The following is a 27,350-nucleotide window of genomic DNA, read 5'->3' on the forward strand; positions in this document are numbered from 1 at the left end:
ACAATTGAATATCTGACATAAGTTGAAATCTCAGTGCAATAAACCTGAACATATGTCCATAGCAACCAGCATTAAAGTTTCAAGAAGATAACTTTGTAACTATGACAATAAACTGATGGCAACCAATATAATCTCTGCACATTTATAGAACTATTTAAATGAAAATGGATATAATTGTACATTTATAGAGAAAGCCTACAGGGGAGAACATTTAATATTCATGTAGTAATGGATTTAAAATGTGTTAATATATATATTATATAAATGATTAAGTTAAAGTTGTTTACGTTAAACTGAAAGTGGCAGGAAATTCATGTCTGTGCAAAACTGCATTACTACTCACTGGTTGATAGGGACACGTATATTAAATATATTTTTCAGAAGACCAAGCAGATTCAAATGGTGCCATTATTTTATGTATATATCATGACGTGTAAGAAGCTGGCAACAAAAAGTGTGAAAAATGAATTTTTGCTTATGAAAATTTTAGCCCTTTAACCCAAAAAGGAGATATATATACGTCATGCGGTACTTTGCCCATTGTACCGCATAACGTATATATATATATACGTCTGAGTTGTAGGAGGCTCCAGCTGTCTTGGCTGTAAAGTTACAGTCGAGAGCTGAAGTTCCTGATCTCCAGGAAACTATCTGCATATGGAGCAAGAGCATAATTGGTGCCAAGTTCCATATGAAGGCAGATGCCTGATCGTTACAGACAATGATACTGTGTGTGTGTCACTGTCTGTACGAGAGGTGTGGGAGGGATGGTGGGAGGCAGTTGGGTGGCACTGAGGTGGAGGGGCTCTACTCTACAGAAAATGTTTTAAAAGGAGAGGGAGGGACGGAAACTAGCTACACTATGTAAAAGGTGAATTGGAAGGTGGGAACCATCATTAATGATCGCAGGGAGGTGGGAGGTGGGGGGCACCACTACACTACAGATTTTTTTTTTATAAATAAATAAAATAAATAATAAAAAACATATACACTGGGTACTAGCGCTGTGGAATCTGTTGGCGCTCTACAAATAACCGATAATAATAATAGCAGACAGTACCCAGTACCGTAAATGGCCACCACTAGTAGGAGGGTTAAAGAGTTGTTTGGGGGTTCAGGGAGGTGAGGAGGGATCACCACACTTTGAGGAAAAAAATAGAAAAGGTTTGATAAAAAAAACAGCTAAACTGCATACTGGCAGAACTTCTGCCAGTACTTAAGATAGTGGTGACCAATGCGGGGGGGGGGGGGGGGAGGGAGGGAAGAGAACAGTTTGTAAAGGATAAGGTAGAGATCATTGAGTGGGAGGTGTCAGGAGGGAGGGTAATCTCTACTCTGCATCAAAAAGTAACCTTACAGGCTAATTGATTAACCCCTTCACTGCCAGGATTTAGCAAACAAACAGACCTCTGTGGGTAAATTATTTCAAATTTAAAGTCATAACTTCAAGGGTTTAAAAGTAAGAATGCTTAAAGAAAACTTCAGAACACAAATTGAAATAAAGATTTAAGAAGTCAAATTCATAAATCTATCTAACTCCTTCAACTCAAGATGAAAATTAACTCATGACTTTATGGACTCATATTTCCTCTATTCATTTTTGCACATTTAACATTTACTCCATAATGTTTAATTATGCAGTGTTCTTGTATAGTTCTACTCCTACCCAGAAAATATAGAGAGCTTCTCCCCATATATGTTATTATGCAGCTTAAAGGGACAGTCTAGGCCAAAATAAACTTTCATGATTCAGATAGAGCATGTAATTTTAAACAATTTTCCAATTTACTTTTATCACCAATTTTGCTTTGTTCTCTTGGTATTCTTAGTTGAAAGCTTAACCTTGGAGGTTGATATGCTAATTTGTTAGACCTTGAAGCCCACCTCTTTCAGATTGCATTTTAACAGTTTTTCACCACTAGAGGGTGTTAGTTCATGTATTTCATATAGATAACACTGTGCTTGTGCACGAGAAGTTATCTCGGAGCAGGCACTGATTGGCTAGACTGCAAGTCTGTCAAAAGAACTGAAAAAAGGGGCAGTTTGAAGAGGCTTAGATACCAGATAATCACAGAGGTTAAAAGTATATTATTATAACTGTGTTAGTTATGCAAAACTGGGAAATGGGTAATAAAGGGATTATCTATCTTTTAAAACAATAAAAATTCTGGTGTAGACTGTCCCATTAATTGTTTGTTACTTTATTATGCATAATTAAGGAATCATGCTAAGGACCTCTAGGGGTCAATTTATCAAGCTCCGTACAGAGCTTGATGCCCCGTGTTTCCGGGAAGCCTTCGGGCTAAAAATCGCTGCTCCAAACGATCGGGTTGATTGACACCCCCTGCTAGGGGGGGGCAGCGTTGCACCAGCAGTTCACAGGAACTGCTGGTGCAATGATAAATGTGGACAGCGTATGCTGTCAGCATTTATTGATGTGTGGCGGACATGATACGCTACATCGTATCATGTCCATCCGCACTATAATAAATATACCCCCTAGTCTCTTCATATATTATTCTAAAATTTCCATAGCTTTGACCATACTGTTGTAACATAACATATGTTCATGTTTTGGATTGATAGAGAGATAGATTGATGATAGATACATAGACATAAGATTATGTATACTGCATATAAATAAAATTAAGCTTAATTTGTAGATCAGACTGCCTGGCAGAGTGACATTATTGTCCTGAAGGCTTCCCACTTTGTTTACCAAAACATGTCACCTGTGTTTATTGTTTTGCTTTCTTCTTATGTGGGGAAACCGAAACCTAAGTATTAATCTGTTTTTAACAATAATAATTTTCCAACTTTTTTATTTGCATTGTGGTGTAAAATCTTAGAAATAAAAAAAAATATTCCAATTTAAATGCTAGCACATTTTTGCAGAGACACTAGCTACAATATTTATGATAAACCAAGGCGTTGCTTATTAAATTACTTTGTATATGTGCTATTTCCTATCCTACTGTGGAAATAGTATTAAATTCTCAATATCTATTTAGTCTTTATACAGACTAAATGGACATGATTTTATCAAGCCATATCTGCTTTGAAAACAATTTGCATATTTTTACAAAAAAAGGTATGCTACTGAACAGAAGTAATATAATTTAGCTATAAGAACACCCTAGGTTTCTGGACTTTTATTAAGTGAGTTTTGTTTATAACATAAAAATTATTTTTTTATACTGGATTTTTTATGTAGAGAAAAATGCTTTTTTCATTTTTAATATTTCAAAAGAACATTTCCATAAATAAATACAAAGTAATCAATAATTATTTTAATTTTCTTGAAATATTTGTATGAAATACATTAATTAAATTGACAAACTTCAACAGTTTCCTGACGTTTATAGTAAAAATGTTACATGTCATATGTAAGTTCTAAAATAAGTGAGTGATAGCTTTAATAAGACATATTTAACATTTTTGTTCTGTGGGGTGGCATGAATAGTTTGAGGCTTTTAAAGGGACGGTCTAGTAAACATGAAACTTTCATGATTGAGATAGGGCATGCAATGTTAAACAACTTTCCAATTTTCTTTTATCATCACATTTGCTTTGTTCTCTTGGTATTCTTTGTTGAAAGCTAAACCTAAATAGGCTCATATGCTAATTTGTAAGCCCTTGAATTTTGACAGTTTTGCTCAGCTAGAGAGCGCTAGTTAATGTGTGCCGTATAGATAACATTGTGCTCACTCCTGTGAAGTTACCTATGAGTCAGTACTGATTGGCTAAAATGCAAGTCTAAAGCAATGTGTTTTTTTAAGTACTAATCTGAAAATGATTACCGCTTCCCTAGAGGTATAAAACAGTACAAAAGGGTTAGTTACTGGTAAGAAAGAGCCAAGCATGCTTTAAACACCATAAAGTTGCCTGTGGCTACAGTTGTAACAAAAACAAACATGAAAGTCAACATGGAACAGATTGATGTAATCCCATTCTGCTCTTACAATTATTCTTTGTTAAAGGATTTTTATAACTGTTTGGTACTGTCCTAATTGAATGTGATTGAACTGGCTAGGACACATCGTATCTCAAGATCCACTGAGATATAGTTCAAATTGGCATATAACTGACAGCCAATCTGTGTGATCTGAATGTGACAAGAGAAACTTGTACTTTATTTCGAACAATGACCCTGCTGTATTATTCCTCGGAAAGACACTCAATGTGGTAGATTGAGCGGCCATGTGGTAGCTCAACCTCCCTAAATGCCGTCAGCATACGCTGTCTGCATTTAACATTGCACAAGCATTTCTAGTGAAATGCTTGTGCAATGCCGCCTCATGCTCACTGGCGGCCAATCGGCCGCTAGCAGGGGCTGTCAATGATCCTGATTGGATCCGATCTGGATGATTTCAATCTGCCACCAAAAAGGTGGCGGACAAGTTAAAGAGCAGTGTTCTAATGACCGCTGCTTCTTAACTGCCGTTTTAGGCGAGCCTGAAACAATGGATCTCCAAAGCAGCATCCACTGCTTAATAAATGGAGCCCAATGGATGGAATGCATACTCAATAATGATAGTGTTTCGGGTAGGCAGCTTCTTGTTGTTTGGTGGAATCACCTAATTATTCACTCTAGTATAAGTCTAAGAATCTCTGTTCAGCATCTTAGCTGCTGCTGTTTGACTCCTTCTCTGATGACATCGTTGTTATCTGTCTGTTCCACAATGGGCTTCTTTCAATTGTTTCTTATACTCGGTCAAACCATGTAAGGATGCTAGACTCTTAATAATGGCCTTTGCTGGAGCTGAAACATGTTGAGGTTAAACAGAATTCATTTAAAACAAATGTTGTGGGTTATTGAACGATAATACAGTCAACGTTCTCTACATTTTTAGTATCACTGAGGTGCAACCAACTTATGGAGCTTAATGACCTTATTGTTTTTCTAATACATTTCTAATAAAAGTCTCTATTAATAAATTTTATAATTATCAAGGTCAGACTGTCTACTGTCCTTACATAATTGGATTAAGTCAAGCCAAGAGTAGGAGAGGAACATTGTGTAACCAAAGCATACCAGTCACATGACCAAAGAAGGACATGAAAAGGAGCAAAGATACTGAGAGTAAAGTCTGAGAAACCTGCTGGCATGACTGACTGGGTGGTTCCAAAAGATCTTTACAAGCACAGAGTAACAGGAAGCTGTCTATCTGTAATGCTATCATTATTGCCTTATTTGGTGGGTGACTTTCTAAGATAGCACGGTAGGAGCCAGGTCTAACATATTGCAACATTTTAAGCATACATAGGAACATAGCCAGTGAAGTTAAGAAAGATATAAAGTCCATAAGGTTCAACCATTTTAATATCCGCTTTACTAACTGTCTTTAATAATAAAAAATTTCAGGTAAACTGACCACAATGACATTAAAAACCTTTCCATTTAACACACTGAGGCGTATTTATCAAAGGTCTTGCGGACCTGATCCGACAGTGCAGATCAGGTCCGCAAGACCTCGCTGAATGCGGAGAGCAATACGCTCTCCATATTCAGCATTGCACCAGCAGCTCACAAGAGCTGCTAGTGCAACGCCGCCCCCTGCAGACTCACGGCCAATCAGCCACCAGCAGGGGTTGTCAATCAACCCGATCGTACTCGATTGGGTTGAATTGTGGCGATAACCACAGGGTTATGGTGCAGCGGCCTTTTTTTCCATACAGAGCTTGATAAACGGGCCTCACTGGGTTCACATTTTCCCTAGTGTCTTTCAGATCACACAGATTGGCTTTCAGTGATATGATATGTGCAGATTCTGATAGGAGCTAATTTTGGACAGCACCAGACACTTCTTTATATCCTTTAACACAATTAATTGTGAGCTGTTAAGGATTAAGTAACACTATTCCATATTGACTTGCTTTTATTGGAACAATGGGCACAGAGGATAATTTAAAGGGACACTGTAGCCATAAAACAGAGCACAATAGAAAGAAAGAATGACTTAAAGGACCATAATAGTAGAAAAATGACATGCTCTAATTTATTAGAACATGTAATGTATTGACCATGCACTGCTTTGTGCTTAAGCCTCACAAAGGGTTAAACACATAATAGAAGTACAAATCAGGACCTGCAGAGCACTGCAGTTCCTGAACAAAAACCACCAATGATCAAATTAGCAGCACTAGCCACACAACTCAGATATGTTACTTGTGCTGCTGACTGGATAAGCAGCGGATCCTGCTCATGACCTGCAGTACTCTGCTGGGTCTCAAGTGGTACTTCTACTGTGTGCTTAACCTCCTTGCGGGTTAAACATGTACAGCATGTACTTTTTTTTTACTTTTTTGGATCTTTAAATAGCATTTTAGCATTATATGTATTAAAATGTTTGCAGATAAAGTTGTTAAAATTGAGACTGAACGTCCCTGTGTTGTCATTACATGTTATGAGCTGTATAATACTATAGTATTGTTTACTCTCTGCATAACTCTTCCCATGCTCTCTAGCCAGCTGTATTCCATGTATAGTAGGGAGGAAACATCTGATTCATTCTATGGGGTATATTTATCAAGCAGCGGATGCTGCATAGATACCCCATCGTTTCTGGTCGTAAGACCGATGCTCCTTAAAGGGACATTCAACACCAGAATTTTTGTTGTATAAAAAGAAAGATAATCCCTTTATTACCCATTCCTCAGTTTTGCATAACCAACACTGTTATAGAAATACACTTTTTACCTCTGTGATTACATTGTATCTAAGCATCTGCAGACTGCAACCTTATTTCAGTTCTTTTGACAGACTTGCATGTTAGCCAATCAGTGCTCACTCCAGGGTAACTTCACATGCATGAGCACAATGTTATCTATATGAAACACATGAACTAATGCCCTCTAGTGGTCAAAATGCATTCAAATTAGAGGCAGTCTTCAAAGTCTAAGAAATTAGCATATGAACTTCCTAGGTTTAGCTTTTTAACTAAGAATACCAAGAGAACAAAGCAAAATTGGTGATAAAAGTAAATTGGAAAGTTGTTTAAAATTACATTCCCTATTTAAATCATGAAAGTTTTTTTTGGATTTGACTGTCCCTTTAACTTCTCCCTCACCTTTTAGGTGGCAGACTTAAATCATCACGATCCAATACGATTGGGATGATTGACACCCCCTGCTAGCGGCCTATTGGCTACCGGTGAGCAGGCGGCAGCATTGCACAAGCATTTCAGAAGACTGCCTCTAATCTGAATGCATTTTGACCACTAGAGGGCATTAGTTCATGTGTTTCATGCACGTGAAGTGACCTAGGAGTGAGCAATGATTGGCTAAAATGCAAGTCTGTCAAAAGAACTGAAATAAGAGGGCAGCAGCAGAAGCTTAGATACAAGAAAATTACAGAGGTAAAATGTGTATTATTATAACTGTGTTGGTTATGCAAAACTGGGAATGGGTAATAAAGGGATTAGCTTTCTTTTTAAACAACAAAGATTCTGGTGTTGACTCTCCCTTTAAAATAAATAAAAACTTACCTGTGAAATTAAAAAAAACTTAAGTTTAAACTATATATTAAACTAACATTGTTATTATACTAAAATTAAAATAACTATCAATTAAATAAATTAAATTACACATTAAAAAAACCTAACACTACTAAAAAAAATTATATCTATAATTACAAAAAATAAAAAATACTAAAGTACAAAAAATAAAAAAATACTAAAGTACAAAAAATAACAAACACTAAATTATGAAAAAGCTTTTTAAAAATATAAAAGCCCCCCAAAATAAAATAAACTTCTATCCTTCAATAAACTACCAATAGCCCTTAAAAGGGCCTTTTGTAGGGCATTGCCCTAAATAAATCAGCTATATTCCCTGAAAAAATACAAAGACCCCCCCAAACAGTAAAACCCACCACCCAATCAACCCCCCAAAATAAAAAAACCTAAGAAAAACCTAAGCTACCCATTGCCCTGAAAAGGGCATTTGTATGGGCACTGCCCTTAAAAGGGCATTCAGCCCTTTTTCTTACCCTTTCAGTATTTTTTGTACATCTCATCCTATTGGCTGATTTGAACAGCCAATAGGATTTCAGTAGCACTCATACTATTGGCTGATTTGAATTTTAAAAATCAAATCAGCCAATAGGAATGCAAGGTACGCCATTTTGAAAGGGCTCCCTTACATTGAAGATTCAGTATACAGCGGCGACCGTATGAAGAGTATGCTCCGTGCCAGATGTCTTCAGGATGGACCCCCTCTGTGCCGCCGGGATGAAGATAGAAGACGCGGGCCAGGATGAAGATAGAAGATGTCGCCTGGATGAAGATAGAAGACGCTGCCTGGATGGATGAAGACCACGCCGCCTGGATGAAGACTTCTCGCCACCTGGATGTCCAGACTTCAGAAACTGTAAGTAGATCATCGGGGGTTAGTGTTAGTTTTTTTTAAACTTTTTTTGGGTGGATTTTTTTTTAGATTAGGGTTTGGGCTTTTCTTAAAAGAACTAAATGCCCTTTTCAGGGCAAGAAAAAGAGCTGTATGCCCCTTTAAGGGCAATGCCCACACAAATGCCCTTGTCAGGGCAATGGATAGCTTAGGTTTTTGTTAGTTAGGTTTTTTATTTCGGGGGGTTGGTTGGGTGGTGGGTTTTACTGTTGGGGGGGGTCTTTGTATTTTTTTTCAGGGAAAATAGCTGATTTCTTTAGGGCAATGCCCTACAAAAGGCCCTTTTAAGGGCTATTGGTAGTTTATTGTAGGCTAGGGTTTATTTTTATTTTGGCGGGCTTTTAATTTTTATAGGGCTATTAGATTGTGTAATGATAAATGCCGACAGCATATGCTGTCTGCATTTATCGATGTCTGTCGGACATGATCCGCTGAGCTGATCACGTTGGACAGACCAATGATAAATCGGCCACTAGGACTAAACCTTGAATGTCAGGAAGATTAGAAATCTTTTTGCCAAAAATAACCAAAAAAGGACAGAAATTTGAACCTTTAAAGAACTGGTGGATAAACCCTTATCCAAACCATCCTGTGAAAATAGCAAGAAATCTTGGAATTCAAAAAGAATGCCAAGAATTAAAGGACTTCCAGACCTTTAAATAACAATTGCCCTAGTCACAGACTTACAAGCCTGAATAAGAAACTCAGTAACTGAACGAATAGTTCAAAGACAAAGATAATGTCTGATTCTCTCTCCATGCCATCAAGCCGAGAGAAATAGAATCTTGATAGAAAAAAAGGACCTTTAAAAGGAAGGTCTGGATGCAAAAGAAGAAGGCAAGAAAAGCAACTGGACATCAGAACCAGATCTGCATACCAAATACTCCAGTAACAAGCTAAAACACCAATGCTCTACCTGCCAAATCTCAAGAATCACCCTACAATTAAAATCGAGAACTGAAAAAAAAAAACATTAGGTTGCCAAAATGATCACAGAACTTCCATAGTATCCAAAAAACACAGTGCAAAGATACATGGAGCTAGCACAGCAACTATGAACATTTAAATTTAACTGTAAATCCATCAGAAATATCTCGGGGCGATCTCAACGATCTAAAATTTGATAGAACATAAACGAATGAAGAGACCACTGTTCCAGATGGAGAAACTGAATACTGAGAAAAAACTGTTTTTCAGTTATTCAGTCATAGAATAAGAACAGCAGAAAGCAATACGCTTCTGCCCAGGAAATAATTAAAAACAAGTGAACTGCAAGTTCTCCTCTGATAAATGACATAAGCTACAGATGTAACATAGTCACATCAGAAAACAAAGAAAAAAATCCCTTTCGATAGAGGCCAACTCGGAAGGGCCTTGAACATTGCATTGAGTTTTAAAACATTAACAGTTAACCTCGCCTCCTGATGAAAACAATATCCTTATGCCTTCATAGACCAGCAGATGGCCCCCCATCCTGAAAAAACTTGCATCTGTAGAAAATTACAGACAAAGAAGTCCCCTACATAAGGAGCTAACAGCTCAGCCACCGAAACAGAAACAAACATTTTCTGGAAAGTAAACAAGTCCCCAGGTATAACTGAGTATGGTCCCTGTATCATTAGAATAACAACCAAGACCAAAAACATGAGACCTGACACCTCCATGCAAATAGCAACTAAAGGAAAAGCACAGAGACTTAAGGTTCTAACAGGCAAATCCCAGATTCAACCATCTTTCTGTGAGAAATCTATAGTACCAACAGAAAAGCAATTGTTATCTGAAGAACTAGTAAACTATGGGGAAATTTTACTTTTTAACCATGTTGTAGAAAAAAACAACAGTCTACAGCTGAGAAATTCTGTTAAAGGAAAAGATGGAGCTTGAACCAAACTATCATTAAAACTAAGCCCAAAGACAACCTAAGGATATAGTAAACTGTCACAGCTAACTCGGGAATTGAACCCAGGACTGCTGACTTGTATTGTGCGGCCACTGGGAGGCATTGATCTGAAAACTAATATCCTTCAGACTATAATAAGAATCCAAGGAACCTGAACAGAATAAAACCAAGCTCCCTAAAACGGAAAAACCTACTCTCTACCAAAGCCTCTGGATTGAGGGCTGTACTTACATGGATGGGGGAGATCTTAGACCTGTTCCAATTAAACTAATGGGCACTGACCCTGTCAGCATTCCACAGAGCAAATAAATTAACCTGGTATCTAGCTCTGAAGCCTAGCAAACAGATGATGTAATGCTCAAAGACAGAAAAAAGGCACTGAAACATATAACAAATACTATTCTATTATCTCTAGACAGAACCAGAGGCTCTCTGATTCTAGGCAAAAGACAAATATTTCTGAGCCCTGTTCAGATGAAAGGGACAGAACACAAATATTAGCTTTAAATATGCCCTTGGACTACAAGTCCTTAGGAAGAAAAACTCCATAACCAATACAAAAACATCTTCCTGTGTAAAGAAAGAGATTAATGTCTGGAATTTAGAAATCATGTCAGCAGCCAAAATTCTAATTATAATGTGCTTTCAGAAAGAACAGCTAAAGACATACTCTAGCATTAGTTGAGAAAGGCATGGCCATCAACATTACAGCACTGCTGTTTAAGTGAAGTCACCAATTCCAGGAGTAAACATAGTCTATACCTCCTGAAGGAGCAAACAGAAGGAGCAATAATACCCATTGAAGCAAGAACAGTAATAGCAATGGTCTGATTGCATTAATAAATTAATACATTTATTGCATAAGATTGCTGATAGAACACTGGAAGTAAAATGTTCAAATGATTCAGCTTCAAAGGCAGATTTAGGGATATAATTACAAAGCAACGTAACAACAGAAAAATTAATAATAGAGTTAAATGCAGAAACATAAAGTTAAATTATAATATCCTTATTAAAAGAGATCTTGGGGTAGATTTATCAAATGGTGGGCGGACATGATTCGCTGTAGCTAATCATGTCCGCCTGACATCGCTAAATGCCGACAGCATACATTGTTGGCATTTATCATCTGGTGAAATGCTTATGCAGTGCCGCCCCCTGCACATTTGCGGACAATCGGCCACTAGCAGGGGTGTCAATCATCCCGTTCGTATCTGATCTGGATGATTGCAGTCTGCCACCTAAGAGGTGGTTGATGGGTTAAGGAGCAGCGGTCTTAAGACCGCTGCTTATTAAATTCTGTTTCGGGCGAGCCAGAAGGTGTTGACCCTCATGGAAAGGCATGTGACTAAATCCCCACTGGTGAAATATGTGTCACTTCCAATATTCCAGATACATCCCACTGACAAGCAACTGCACTCATAGGGGAAATGGGCCTCAACTCAATCTAAGAACCCTTCTCTCCTCTCCTGCAGAGGCAAAGATGCAAAGACAAGACTGAGATACTTGTGAGGTGGGAGGGGTTTTATAGAGTTCTTTGAGTTTGGGAATCTTTCCCTCCTCCCAGTGGGAGGGAAGAGTAGTTCCCGGGATTAAATGGATCGTGACCCTCACCACCTGTATGAAAGAAAAATATATTTTGTTTACATTTTACAGATGAGACAATCTCATCAGCTTTATTATAGAAACACACAAATGCAGGATAAAATACACCTCATGGGCAATCACATCTTTCGAAATTCAACATGCTATTTGTGTTTTTGTTGAAAAATCCCTGCCATGTCCTGAGAACTCCTGACAGCACCTCAAAACGCCCCTTGTTACATTACATTAACATAACAAAACAGACAGACATGGCTGTGCTTCAAAAATATTGTAGCTGTAATTAATGTTTTCTGCATTACTAGTGGATCGCCTGGTCTGTGCAAGAAATGTATTGGTCCATTTAAAGGACCATTGAATACAGAGGAATTACATAATCAACAAATAAATAATAAAAAGACTTGGCAAAAGCAGTCTGAATTTTAGATGATTGGTAGATATATACTGTGAATTCCTGCACATGCTCAGTGGAAGCTGGTGCCTCAGAAAGTTTGCAAATGAAATGAATGTACACATTTTAATAGTGGAAGTGAATAAGAAGTTGTTTACAATTGTGTGCTCCATCATGAAAAATTAAATATTAGTTAAGTGTTCTTTTAACACAACTATATATGTGTAAATAGAAGGAAGCCTGATGGGGATTGGCTAGAAAAAAAACAGGTGAACTAAGCCTGTATGAATTTAGAAAAAGAGGCTCACCTTAAAGACTAGGGGGAATATTTACCAAGCAGCGGATGCTGCAATCTACCCCCGAAGTTCCCGGTTTGCTGAAAACTTAAGTTAAGAAGCAGATGTCGTAAGACCGCTGCTTCTTAACTCATCCACCACCTCTGAAGTGGCGGACAGCAATCATCCCAAACAGATACTATCGGGATGACTGACACCCCCTTCTAGTGGCCGATTGGCCGTGAATATGCAGGGGGCGGCATTCCACAAGCATTTCGCATATGCTGTCGGCATTTAGCGATGTCGGGCGGACATGATTCGCTGCCCGCCTCTTAATAATTTGGCCCCTAGGACTTAAAGGGACATGAAACCCAAAAAATGTCTTTCATGATTTAGGTAGAACAAATCATTTTAAACAACTTTTCAGTTTACTTTTATTATGAAATTTGCTTCATTCTCTTGGTATAATTTGTTGAAGGAGCAGCAATGCACTACTGGTTTCTAACTAAACACATGGGTGAATCAGTGTCTATATATGCAGCCACCAATCAGCAGCTAGAACCTAGGATCTTTACTGCTCCTGAGCTTTCCTAGATAAACCTTTCAGCAAAGGATAACAAGAGGAAGGAAGCTAATTAAATGATAGAAGTAAATTGGAAAGTTGTTTAAAATTGTAAGCTCTGTCTAAATCATGAATGTCTAATTATGACTTTACTGTCCCTTTAATGGGCATTTATCATTTATAAATCCATAAATTTAAAAATCTAGACCATTTTTAGCCTTTATTAAAATTTAAACAGTTATAACATTTTTAACTGAGTGAGCTTTAAACAGATGCATTTTCTTAAAATTGCATATTTCAAAAAGAAAAGCAATAATAAATGAATAATAGAATTGTCTATAAATCGGTTTAATATTAAAAATGGAAAGTATATGCAAGACAAAAACTTAATAGCTAATCATCTAAATTGCAAAATTTAAATGAAAAAAAAAATGTATAGAACTGTAAACAATTTCTATCATTTGTCTATTTCATGCAAAATGCAAAATAATGCAGCATCTCTTTGTGTATTAAAACTGTTGTTGCAAGCGCAGAGTAATTATATTATCAGGCATTGAGATTCACAAGCTTGTAACTGATTATGATAGATGCAAGCTAATTATGATTTTGATTCATTCTTCTTGGGTCAAATGAATAGCAGTTTGAATAATGAAAAATAGGAAAATGGGAGATGAATCCCCAATTAACTGTAATCCCTATTATGAAGGTTTAATCAAAATTAATTTGAGATGCTGATGAATTGCTGGCATTTGAGATGAAGTAGATATTATATCTGCCATAAGGACAATGTGTAGAAGATAATGCAGTTAATATGGTTTGAAATGTATTCTTTATAAAAGGGATAGATTAATTAGAGCAGCAATATACTGAAAAAAAACATTAATTAATAATACTGCTGTTTTACTCTGCATATATTGACAAAGGTCCTCTGTTTGGTTTCTAAACTTAAGATGCAATAATATGATTTCCATCAGAGTGCACAGTCTAGGGCCAGACTTGCAACTGATGTGCCCATTGGAAGATGGCAGCCAAGAACCACACTTACAACTCACCTCCATGGGGGAGATTTAATAAGCAACGAATGCTGCTTTTCTCCGCCCGATGTTTTCGGCTTACCGGAAACATAAGTTAAGAAGCAGCGGTCATAAGACCGCAGCTCCTTAACTTGCCCGCTACCATTTAGGTGGCGGCCTGCAATCATCCCAATTGAATATGATCGGGATGATTGACACCCCCTGCGAGCGGCCGATTGGCCGCGAATGTGCATGGGATGGCATTGCACAAGCATTTCAAAAGAAATGCTTGTGCAATGATAAATGCCAATAGCGTATGCACAGCAAATCATGTCCGCCCAACATTTGATAAATTGGCCCCTATGAATGTTATCTGTTACCAAATTGACTTTTCCCAATGGTATTCTTTAATGAAGGTCCAGGATACCTCTGTTGGTAGAGTACAATTGTCTTGAGCGCTATCTGGCAGCAGTTTTGCAAGAATGATTTTATAAATGTTATACATTGTGCAAACACTGCTGCCATCTAGTGATCCAGACATGTACACACTACCTACTAGATAATTTTTACATAGTAACATAGTAACATAGTAGATGAGGTTGAAAAAAGACCGAAGTCCATCAAGTTCAACCTATACAAATCTAAAATATATACAAAAAGCTCCAGTTAAGCTTAAATAATCCCACTAAAAGGTGACCCATTTAATACTAGCAATCATATCCATGAATTTTGTTTATAGACAGAAATGTATCCAAACAATTTTTAAATGTATATAGGGTATTGGCATTCACTACCTCCTTTGGTAATGAGATCCACAATTTTATTGGTCTTACAGTGAAAAAACATTTCCGTTGCAGGAGATTAAATCTCCTTGCCTCCAACCTTAAATTGTGACCTCTGGTTACAAACAATTTTCTTGGAATAAACAGAGCTTCTGCAATCTCTGTATATGGGCCTTGAATATATTTATATAAAGTAATCATGTCACCTCTTAAGCACCTTTTTTCTAATGAAAACAGACCCAGTTTTGGCTACGCCTCTCCTCATATCTTAAAGGGACAGTCTAGGCAAAAAATAAACTTTCATGATTCAGATAGAGCATGTAATTATTAAACAATTTTCCAATTTACTTTTATCACCAATTTAGCTTTGTTCTCTTGGTATTCTTAGTTGAAAGCTTTAACCTAGGAGGTTCATAATGCTAATTTCTTAGACCTTGAAGACCACCTCTTTTCAGAATGCATTTTAACAGTTTTTCACCACTAGAGGGTGTTAGTTCATGTATTTCATATAGATAACACTGTGCTCATGCACGTGAAGTTATCTGGGAGCAGGCACTGATTAGCTAAGCTGCAAGTCTGTCAAAATAACAGAAATAAAGGGGCAGTTTGCAGAGGCTTAGATACAAGATAATCACAGAGGTTAAAAATATATTAATATAACTGTGTTGGTTATGCAAAACTGGGGAATGGGTAATAGGGATTATCTATCTTTTAAAACAATAAAAATCCTGGTGTAGACTGTCCCTTTAAATTCTCCAATCCCCTTATTAGCTTTGTGGCCCTTCTCTGAACTTTTTCTAGTTCTGCAATATCTTTTTTTGCGATCGGTCCCTAGAACTGCACTCCATACTCAAGGTGAGGTCGTACCAGGGCTTTATATAGTGACAGAATTATGCTTTCCTCCCTTGAATCTATGTTAATATAATTAATTTAAAAGATTTTTTTTTAATGTATGCTCTCTCTGAATCATGAAAAAAAAAGGTTTATGTCCATTACATAACCCTCTGATTTAAGCATATAATTAGCTGTATTTAGTAGTGAATTTTGCACAAAAATAATAATAAAATAATTAGTGTATTTTATATCTTTTACTTGATTAGACAGGTAGCAAACCTATTTCAGTGTTGGTGCTTATGTGCTTAGGATTTGCTGCCTACTTTGTACAGTGACAAATCTAGTTCTGACTTCATCATTGTTTAAATTTTGCTTTTTGACAATATTATATGTGGGTTTAACATGTGTGGGCTTTTTTATTACAATACTGGGGGCTGAAGAAATTTATGTGATGTCTAGTGACACTGTATTTGCCTTATGAAAATGTATTTGCGTGTATGACATGATAAATATAGTGCTTGAAAGAGCAACTTACTTCATAGCTAATACAATGTCCAGCAGCCATTTTATCGTAATTTTAGTAAAACATAAATAACTAACAAAGCTGTTTCTTGGCGCTTATGACATTGTACAGAGAAAAAGTAGAAAGTAGCAGTTCATTTTTCACAGCACTGCTGTTTAATTATTTTCTTTTTGATCTTCTGGCAAGCATTAAAGCAATTATTTACTATGCAAAAAACTACACATAATATCTTAATATTAGGCCATACAACAGAATATTTTACAACCTTTGTGATGTACAATTCACACCATTTTGTTCAATGTCCTCTAACAGCCATTGGATGATGTTACAACTTCATTTGTTCCGCTATCTTTCTCTTATTTATGTCACATGTAAACTATAGGTCTCAGAGGATGTCAAATACGTTTTTTCCATGTAAATCCTCTTTATACATTTTGATATATGAGCTTGTGTAGGTGTCAGTATGTGTGTGAGCTGGTATATGTAGACATTAAAGTGTTGGAGCCATAGCTATCTTCCTCTAAGGGGATAGGTGGACTTCAAATACAATAAATACATTAAAAAATATATTATTACAGACAAATATGTATATATATATATATATATATATATATATATATATATATATATATATATATATATATAATATATATATATATATATATAAAATACAGTATATATTTTTTTATTTTTTTTTAATAACTTTATTTTCACAAAACTCACCCAGAGAGGGACATTACAATTCACCACAGTAATCAGAGTACAGTAATGCTTTTTTTTTTTTTTTCATAGTTAGACTTACAGTTAGTGAATAGGGAAGGTGGGACCGGGGGGGGGGGGGGGACAGGGTAGGGAGTTGGGAGTGGCAAGGGTGGGGAGGAGGGGGGAAGGGAGAGGAAACAAGGGAGAACAAACAATTATTTAGTTGACAGCCTAGTTTCCCAGTAGACGGCAGCTGCTATCTTAATTGAAGCCATTTAAACATTCCTACGTACATGTTGTGCTGCCATCCCTCGAAGTTATGAGCCGAAGCCCGTACCAAGCATAAACCCCGATCAACTAGGCCTGGTATCTAATAACCGATCATTTCAGATATAAGCATGGTCAAACATTTCCAAGAGTAGGAAAAAAAAAACAACATCATGTAACAAACAAGTAACAGTTCTATTGCAGTATTAAATCCCATACAGTGAATTATGAATTCTATACCCCGTACAGGTAAGAAGACAAAAGGGGGGGGCGCCAGCTTGTAGGTGTGTCACATCCATATCTTTCGGCACAGTCCCGGGTCTGCAATAATGTTAGGGATGGGTGAAAGCCATTATGTGATGTGTAGGAAGTCAGCTATTTTCTTCTGTCAGGAGCCATCGGCCCTTCAGTTGTTCAGTCATGAAGTAGGTGCTATTGCGAAAGGGTGTCAGAAGGTGTTGTCTAACGTCTGGAGCGAGTTGCAGCAAGTAAGGTTCCCATTTGGACATGAAATGTTTTACCCTCATCTCCACATCCCCTTTAACATCGGCTTGTTCAATTAGAAACTGGGTGTGTACTAGCCTTGTGAGGTGGGATATGTGTGGGGGTTTGGAGAGGATCCAGTGTTTAATTATTAATTTCCTGGATAACAATATGATTGCATTTATGAAGCGAACTTGCGGTGGAAAAGGGGGGTGGCCCCGCAGAAAGAAAACCTCATGTCTTGTTAGTTTAGTTTTGTCGCCAGTGATCTTGGAAAGCCAGAACTGCACTTTTCCCCAGAATTGTAAGATTTTGGGACACTCCCAAAAGAGATGCACCACGCCCGGATCCGGGAAAGAGCACTTAGGGCATGTGGTGTCTGCACCAGGCACCCATTTGGCTCTTAAGGTTGGTGTGATATAGCTGTGGTGCATAAGTCTGAGGTGTGATTCTCTGGCATCTGAGGCCAAAGTGGCTCTTACGACCGGGGGGATGTTGAGTTTGTAAATCAAGTTAGGGTTCGTGTGTAGGTATATGCCCAGGTATTTAAACGCATCAGTTGTGATTTTAAGCGGTGTGTGTGGTGTGTCCGGGGCCGCAGTATTTTTCAGGTATATTAGTTCTGATTTGTCAAGATTGACCTTGTACCCGGACACGTTACCAAATTGAAGTAGTAGGTCCAGGAGTTTGGGAATCTCAGTTTTCGGATTCTGGACATAAAGCAGAAGGTCATCTGCGTATAGAGACAAATGCACAGAATGCGAGCCCACACTCACCCCCGTCAAGGTCTCTCTAATGCATATAGCCAACGGTTCCACCGCCAGGTTGAAGAGGAGGGGCGAGAGCGGGCATCCCTGGCGGGTGCCCCTCTCCAGCGTAAAGGATTGCGAGATCTCTCCATTGACTATAACTGACGTGTGTTGGGTTTGATAGAGCGTTCAAATGAGATTATGGAAATCTCCAGTGATTCCAAATTTCTCTAGGGCTGTCAGCAAGTGATCCCACTCGACCCTGTCGAACGCCTTCTCTGCGTCTATCGCGAGGAGACAGGCGTCCGGCAGCGAGCTAAAGTGACCTCCCCCTCTGGCCTGCCAGTAGTGCAAAATAATTGCAAGGGTTTTACGAATGTTCGTGACCGACGAGCGGTGTTTCATGAACCCGGTTTGGTGTGTGTGAATGACCTCCCCTACCACCCCAGCCAGCCTATCCGCCAGAATGGCCGTGAACAACTTGTAGTCGTTGTTCAGCAGGGATATCGGTCTGTATGAAGCGGCCAAGGTGGGGTCCTTATCTGGCTTCGGGATCAGGGATATATAAGCGTCTGCAAAGTCAGTCGCCGGTCGAGCTGCGCCAGTGAGGTACGCGGTAAACGACTGGGACAGTGGGAGGCTAATTTCATCTTGTAGTATTTTGTAATATTCTATGGGAATTCTATCGGGGCCCGGGGCTTTCCCTAACTTGGCCCTTTTAATGGCCCTTTGGACTTCCAGGGCTGATATATGTGCATTTAGGGAAGCTAGTCTCTCCTGTGGAAGTGTAGGGGTCCGTATGTGACTCCAAAAAGTTTCCTTATCACTAAGTGTTGTGGGGCGCTTGGTGTATAGGTCTGTGTAGAACCGAACAAATTCGTCCGTTATGTTTTTGGTGTCAGTCTGAATAGCCCCATCCACCCGTAGAGCGGAGATTACAGATCTAGGTGTGGCTAGTTTGACAGCATTAGCCAGTAGTTTACCTGTCTTACTCCCAAATCTATAAAAGCGTCCCTGTCTGTGATGTTGAAAGAGTAAGTCCTGTCTATATAGTGTGTCCTCTCTAATTTTCTTGCATTCACAATATTTTAGTCTAGTCTGGGTAGACGGGCACGACAGGTAATCGTTATATGCAGTTGTAACTGCTGTGTCTGTATCCATGTCAGGTCTTTTACGCCTAGAGTTGTAATATGCCGTATAGCTAGTTATGTGTCCCCTCATCACTGCCTTTGAGGCGTTCCAAAAGAGTGCCGGGGTGTCTTGATGTTGTGCATTAAATCCCGCATATTCCAGCCATCCTGCCTTCAGGTGTTTTCTAAAATCTAGATTGTGGTAAAGATATGTGGGAAAACGCCAGGTCCCTCGAGAGGGGGTGCCTGGATTGTGTTGCAGTTCCAGCCAGATAGGGGCATGGTCTGAGATTAAAATGTCCGTTATGTGAGTGTGCTTAACCTGAGTATTTAATTGTGGAGAGCACAAGAAGTAGTCAATCCGGGACAGAGAACTGTGTGTTTTGGAAAGGCAAGTGAAATCCCTGTGGGTCGGGTAGCGGAGTCTCCATAAGTCTACCAGGTCTAGCGCAGCTTTAAATGCCGCAATTGTGACTGTGTCTACCCTGTGACGTCTAAGTTGCTGTCTGTTGTGGTCAGTGTTAGCTTCTTCAGCCCTACGGTCTAGCGGGGTAGCTTGAATTAGATTGTAGTCGCCACCCACCAGGAGAGGCTTGTCTGCGTGCAGTAACAAAGCTGCCTGTAGAGTGTGCCAGAACTGAGGAAAGGGTCGATTGGGCCCATAAACATTGCATAGAGTGTAAGACTTCCCAGCAAAGTTAAGTGCTGCTATTATGTATCTGCCACCAGGGTCAATGCAGAGTGTGGATATTTGGGCCGCTAGGCCCTTTTTGACTAGAATTGCCACCCACGTTTGCGTCCCTCAGTTGGAGTATAGTATACCTGACCCACCCATCTAACCTTCAGTTTCTCGTGTTCAGCGTCTGTGAGATGTGTCTCTTGTAACAGAGCCACATCTGTGTGCAGGCGTTTGAGGTGTTGCAATATAATACTCCTTTTAGCTGGGGACGTAATGCCCCCAACGTTCCAGGACACAATCTTTAGGCTTTGGGTCATAGTCTGTGTGGTGTGGGGAAAAGTGCATAGTGGTAAACATAGGTAGGTCCAGAGTGGTCTCGGTCATGTGCGTCAAAGGGATATGTCAAGTCATTTGTGTATGCGGGTAACAACTCCAGGGAGGCAACCCCAAACTGTGAGGAACCGGTCACTGGCCGCAGGCCCCTCCATGAACCCCCCCCCCAGGACTTATAAAAGGGAGCAGAACAGGGTGAGACAACCACAGTTGTAAAAATGCAGAACATAAATATAAACATATGTGTGAACTTATATATGAACAGAGAGCAATAAAGGCAAAAACAATGATAAACATGCAAACAGTCAGAGGCTCAGGAGAGTGCTGGATACGAGGGTCTCCCCCCACAAGTCCCCCTGAACTGGCAAACCTGGGGGCCAGAGAGCTGTGTGCCCCGACCACGTTAGCCAGGATCAGGAGAGACAAAAGAGCAAGATACAGCAGCCCTGGCCACCGAGTGGCCCCACATGTTCCAGTATAGGTGTCAACACACCCAGGGTAATGAGTGTGTTGGGCAATCTGCTGAGACCTAGCTGCCCGGGTCTTGGAAGTAAAGTTTCTACATTCTAGAGAAGACTGCAGATGAAGTGCTGAGAGTTCAGGCCCAGTCCAATGGGCCATGAGATAGCCAGAACAGGCCATCTGGAGCTGAAGTCTTAGAGATGTAAAGAATCAAACAGTAGATGGGTGGTGCCATTCAGCCCTGGACATCCGTGTCTTCAGTGTACAGATATTCCTGTAACTGCTGAGGAGTGAGGAAAAGTTTAGGACCCCTGGGAGTATTGAGCCGCAGTTTGGCTGGATATAAAAGTGAGGCCTGACGGCCCTGTGAGTGCAGTTTGGAGCATAAAGGTGCAAACTCCTTCCTCTTTCTTGCGACCTCTGCAGAAAAGTCCTGGAAAATAAGCAGTTTTTGTCCCTCAAAAGTGAGGTCAGGTTTAGCTCTGTACGCCTTGAGAAGCGCCAGTTTTTCTTGATAGCGAAGAAGTTTGAATATGACTTGCCTGGGACGTTGGTTGGCTCTTGCAGGTAAGGACTCTGGCCCAATTCTGTGTGCCCTTTCTACATCCAGGGGCAAGGTGTCTGGGTCAAGCTGCAGTAGTTTGGGTAGCGTCAGGGCTGTGAATTCAAGCAGGTCCTTATTTTTTATCGACTCAGGGACACCTATTACTCTCAGGTTATTGCGGCGAGACCGATTCTCAAGGTCATCAAGTTTTTCTTGTAACGTGAAATTCTGGCGCTCTAATCTTTGAACAGTGACTGAGGAGGAGTGCTGACTATCCTCTACATCTGAGATTCTCTGCTCTGCATGCTGTAGGCGAGTAGAGTATTGTCTGATTTCTGAAGTGAGGTTGTCCATACCTGCTTGTAGGGACTCCATTTTGGGGAGAAAAAATGCTTTTAAATCTTGAAGCATAGTGTGAGAAGTGTCTTGAATTGTTACGTCCCTGTCCGAGTGCCCAGATGTTTCTATATGAGGCTCCGCTGCCGCTTTCTGCTTTCTCTCTGCTGGTCTTTGTCTTCCTGACATAATGGGTGTAGCCTGGGTAGCAGAAACTTTAAAGTATTTATCTACTTTCATGTGTGCCAGCTAAGTTATGGAAAGATTTTGTCTGCTGCAGATGTTATACAGTCAGTAGCTCTCTCACAGGTGCGTGGAGGAGAAAAAGGCTGGGCTCCCCTTTTGAGCTGTTCTGATGTGGTAGAAAGAAATACCCAGGGCTAGTGTTGCAGCAGATGTAGGCCCAAATGCGCCAAACAGGGTGCAAAGAGGGAGCTGTGCAGGCCCACCTGTGAAATCTGGTCTGCACTGTACTGGGGTGATGCCTCAAGCAGGGTGTTAGGTGCAGATGAAGTGAGCTTCCCTTGTGGCCCCGCAGAAATATTTCCTCTTGTTACCTCTTAGAATGAGGGAGAAAGAGATCTCTGTGGCACTTTCAGCCCCTTTTTCAATGGAGGCCAGTTAGAAGTGGCATAACAGTAGGGCTATAAAGAAATAATGCAGGGCCTCTGTCTCTCTTCCCCTGCTGCGTGGTGATTGTCAGTGGTGTTGGATATGGAGGGTGGAGCAGACTAGCCAGACCGGTTAGGCGGTCAGTAAATCACCCCTTATTTTTAGTGTGGGCCTCAGGGGTGCCGGGTAAGTGCGGTATAGCTGGGCCTCTGCCCGCCCGCCCCCCAATCCCAAAGCAGAGCAAAAAAGTCACTGGGCTCACCCAATCCTGCCGGACGGCTTCTTCTGCGGGCTGCGGTCCCTTCCTTAACCCCGCCGGTCAGTGGGAGTCCTTTCGGTTCCTGAGGCAGTTCTGTCACTGCGCGCCAAGATGGCGCCGGCCTCCTTGTCTCCTTGCAGCTTTCTCGCGCCTCCTGGAGCAAGGGCTTGCTGTAATCGCCCTACACGCTGAGTGTTCAGTTGGAGCCAGTTTAGGGGCAAATACCCAACAAGAATTATGCGTAGGGAGGAGGTCAAGCAGCACTTATATCGGCCTTTTGAGCTTGCAGATGCCGGAGCTCGGTGATGGTGCTGCTACTCCTAAGTCCCGCCCGCCGGAAGTCCCACAGTATATATTTTTTTAAATTAAAACATTCATGATAAAACGTAAAATTTAAAATTAAACGTTCATGAATCAGATAGGTCATGCCATTTTAAACAACTTTCCAATTTACTTTTATCATCAAATTTGCTTTGTTCTTGTGGTATTCTTTGTTGAAAGCTAAACTTAGGTAGATTCATATGCTAATTTCTAAGCCCTTAAAAGACACCTCTTATCTGAATGCATTTGACAGTTTTCATAGCTAGAGGGAATTAGTTCATGTGTATCATATAGATAACATTGGCACGCCTGTGGAGTTACCTAGGAGTCAGCACTGATTGGCTAAAATGCAAGTCTGTCAAAAGAACTGAAATAAGTGGACAGCTTGCAGAGGCTAAGATAGTCACAGAGGTATAAAGTATATTAATAGAACTGTGTTGGTTATGGAAAACTGGAGAATGAGTAATAAAGGGGTTATCTATCTTTTTAAACAATAACAATTCTGGAGTAGACTGTCCCTTTAATGCAATCGGGGTAATGCACATGAAAACTTAGTATCCTTAACATGCATTATTGAAAAATTACATATAAAATATTTTTCAAAATTAATATTAATTGTTAAAAATTAATAAACATACTCAAAATAATCCATAGAATATATCTATATAGTTCAGATTATGTATGTTTATTAAACCCATGATAAACCCCTTATCCCACGCGTGTAACAGTTAGCTGTTCACTCGTAATCTGGCCCTTCGCTGGCGCTGGCAAAAAATGTTATTCTTTGGCAACAAGCTACTACATATAAATGTGACATCAAAATATGTGAGCAATAATTTTGTTTTTCATAGCTGTGATAAATTTCCGAAAATAATAAAAAAAAATGAAATGTTAGAAAATATTATCTTTGAAAGATAATCATTGACTTTTGAAGATGTTTGTGTCCTACAATGTTACCACTCTCATGTACTCATTGATGCCAGTACAATAATATATGTCTGTTTAACAAGATCCTATATCAAATACTAGTTTCTGATTGGTTGTACTGAGCAGCAAACTTTAGAGAACACAGTAGGATATTAAAAGGATACTGTATATTGGAAAGTATTATCACATTTAATCAGCCAATAAAATTCCCTTTAATATCACACTTGATCGGCCAGGAAGGTACCCTACTGAGAAATATGTTCCATATATTGCCTCTTTGGAAATACCTACATGCTCCATATGTAGTGGTTACTACAGTGTATACGGAGACTAGTATATAACAGGTTTTGAGCAAAGTGCTACATATGAGATGCACATTGCGCTACAAAAAAGAATCACAGAAAATGCAATTTGTTTTGCACAGCATAGTTATAGGTACTATACAAAATAAATGAGTTGCTTATAATATGGGTGTACAGTTACAAAAATAAATGATTGATTGTATGCAACATGCAATATGGTTAGTGTGTATAAAATGTGATGGGCAGTGCACAATTTCAGAAGATAGCAGACTCACACTTTCAGTAAAATAGTTTATAAGTTCAGCCCAAAAACTATTTATGAAGAAAGAACCATATTTCTTAGTGAATACAATACTATGACAAACAAAAAGATACAGCATATTTAATGCTAGATGACATCTATGTCAAGTGTGAATACAATTAACAAGTACAGTATATACTAACTTTATTTATATGCATTTATATTATATAAACAGAACTTGTAGAAGATTGTTTTTTTTCTATATCCAAATATTCACTAATAAAATAACACACTACCTGAGCTCTTACTTTTGTATAGTGTTCCATAAGGGAAATTAATCATCAGTATAATATAGTTTATATATTACACAATGGGGCCTATCTATCAGGCTCGTCAGAAACACAAGTTATAGAGCAGCAGTCCATTCGCCGCGACAGCAGCTCACAAGAGCTGCTGGTGCAATGCTGAATACGGAGAGCTATTGCTCTCCGCATTCAGCAATGTCTGACGGACCTGATCCGCAATGTCGGATCAGGTCCAACAGACATTTCATAAATAGGCCTCATAGTATACAAAATACACCATAGAAGACATGCATGACACTTCCTGTGTCATTGGAAGGGGACACTATATAGAATAGTCTAGAATATGATAAATTTGCCGCATACAGCATGGGGGATGAATCCTATATCAGGCAGGCAAACATGCGTGAAATAACAAGTAGGCATGTAGTGTGAAAGAAATCTTTGTTATTTTAACATTGGTCATTGTCATTATATCATGTGGTTGACAAGAAGTATACAATACCTGTGATACACACTGTCTAATATTAATGACTGGCTGTATAAATTGTAGTTGAGTGGAATAAATGTGATGGGCAGGTGACATAAAAGTTAAGATGGCACAATATTGTATTACATGTAAATAGGGTAATATAACTTGTAAAGAGCAGTGAACAATGTTAAGCAGTCTCCAGTTTAGTCAACAGGCAAAGCACAATAAAGATAGCAGGAAGCACAACATGATCATCACTGTACAACACATGTAATGGATGAGTGCAGAATTAAAGGGACCGTTTACCCTTAATGTTATCCAATTTCATTTGTTTCCAGTTATATATTTTACCTGCTGGAGTGTATTGCATTGTTAACAAATAGTTACTTTGCCTTTATATTGCCATTTGAAATAGCTGTTGTTGCCTGTGGTATCCCTACCTATACTGAAAGTTTCCACACTTAACTACTTTGATGCTCATGACGAGAATGGGTAGTCATGCAAAGTGCTACCTAAAAGCACATGATGACCCCTTCTTGTCATTTAGGGGAATCGCTGATCACAGCACCGGATTGCCGATTCCACTTAACTGCAGGCTCAATCATTGGTAGTATAGTGGGCGGCACTCCCAAAGCTACATGGGTGTGTTGTTGATGTCACAGAGGGGCAGGAGCATACTGTCACAGGGAGCTAAGGGAGCTGGATAGGGGGTGGCTGTTCAAACCTCTCAACCTCAGCTCACTTACAAGGCACAATCATCTGCTCTTTCAAATGGTAGGTGTCACTCTATTTAAGAAATATATGAATTCTGTCTGTATGGCCAGGTGATCACTATGGTAACAGTGAACACTTAAGAAAACACATGTTTTTTATTTCTGTACTGTGCAATGGGGCCTCTCTAATCTACAGTATATTAAAACCCCCAAAAGCCTGTATGGGCCCCTATTTTACATGTGGCTACCCTTAATGACAATTTAGTAAGGTGATAACATTAACAGCAGTGGTCACCTGGCCATTTTCAATATCATTTACTAAACTCTTTACAAAGATATACAATATTTTTTTTTATAGTTTTTGCTGCAGCTATTTATCATGTCATGAAATATAAATATAACAATGGTATATTCTGCTGAAAAAAATCACATTTGTGGGTCACTCACTGAAATCTGACTTACAATAGTGTTTAAATGTAAATAGGAAAATAAAGGTCAAAATTGGCTCAGCACTGGGATGTAAAAATGACTTAGCAGTAAAAGGGTTAAGTATAGGCAATTGCCAAGCTAGGTAAAAACAGTCAGCAGAAGAAATTACACTTTCAGTGGGGAGTGGAAGAGATAGAATTCTAAAATGCAAATTTTCAGTTGTTCTTTCGAAGTATTGTATAGAGACAGATATAAGAAATGGAAGCATAAATAAAAAGAGAGAAGCGCTCAACCTGGAAACGAACAATAGCATAATAGCTTGTTCTATGGCTAGTTACCACCCAAGAAGCAGCCTCTTTTTGCTCAACATGTGCCTTTCACAGAGAAAAACTTTCCTAAAGCATATCAGTCTGATCCTGACTTAACAGTGCAGTCCAGCCCCGAAATACCAGGCAATTCTTCTCTGAACGAGAGAAACAGCAAAACCCCAGACGTACATTTCGGCCTATTGTGGGCCTCGTCAGTGAGGTGCAGCCATATCCCTCTAGGCACACTGAGCCACGGGTCCACGTCTGGATTCCCGCATCACACTTAGGGAGACTTCCCAAAATGTCATAATTTGCATAAATAAAAAGAGAGAAGCGCTCAACCTGGAAACGAACAATAGCATAATAGCTTATTCTATGGCTAGTTACCACCCAAGAAGCAGCCTCTTTTTGCTCAACATGTGCTTTTCACAGAGAAAAACTTTCCTAAAGCATATCAGTCTGATCCATACTTCACAGTACAGTCCAGCCCC

The 27,350-nt window shown here is 39.3% G+C and overlaps 1 protein-coding gene across 6 annotated transcripts in view; it reads right to left on the bottom strand.

The window, feature by feature from the left end:
* The window catches only part of LAMA2 (laminin subunit alpha 2), a 1,406,020-nt gene that overhangs the window by 1,136,487 nt on the left and 242,183 nt on the right, over positions 1 to 27,350 (bottom strand). The window lies entirely within an intron of this gene.

Source organism: Bombina bombina, chromosome 4 (genome assembly GCF_027579735.1).
Source record: "Bombina bombina isolate aBomBom1 chromosome 4, aBomBom1.pri, whole genome shotgun sequence".
NCBI lineage: Eukaryota > Metazoa > Chordata > Amphibia > Anura > Bombinatoridae > Bombina > Bombina bombina.